Raw genomic sequence first — 614 nt, 5'->3', positions numbered from 1 at the left:
GGCGACTGGGAACGCCACCAAAACTCCCTACGACTCGAATACCTCGACACCCCAAAAACGACTCAATCGTCCCGACCCAAACGACTCAAATCTCTCGACACCCAAACGACTCTAACATCTCGACACCCAAACAACTCTAACATCTCGACACCCAAACGCCTCAAACATCTCGACACCCAAAAATTGCCTCAACGGTGGCCAACCGTTGGACTCGCTAAAGGAAAGGCGGAGGGGCCCAATTTTCCCCCCGCCTGACACTACCAAATAGGGCTCTCCGCCATTCGATCCGCCACGCCTCAATTTCCAAAGTTCCCCCTCCCTCCCCAAAAATTTATCCGCGATTCTCCTGTCGCTTTGGCCTCTCGCCGCTACCTCTCTCCCTCTCGCCACGTCACCGCCGTTACTATTCGATATTCTACCCACGATTCTCCGCTGTACTCTAAGAGCGGATACTACAGCTACTTAACTGGTACTAATGAAAATCCTAAGGTGTTCGCATTCCATCTCCGCACAGTTGGGATAGGGCATGTCAACAAAGCAAGGCTCTCCCATGTGATTAGCACATCCTGTCTCTTTATTTAAGTTTGTCCCCTCTTTCCCTCGGCAGCTTTCAT

Source organism: Trachymyrmex cornetzi, unplaced genomic scaffold (genome assembly GCF_001594075.2).
Source record: "Trachymyrmex cornetzi isolate Tcor2-1 unplaced genomic scaffold, Tcor1.1 scaffold237, whole genome shotgun sequence".
Lineage (NCBI taxonomy): Eukaryota > Metazoa > Arthropoda > Insecta > Hymenoptera > Formicidae > Trachymyrmex > Trachymyrmex cornetzi.
Note: the sequence above shows the minus strand (reverse complement) of the source record.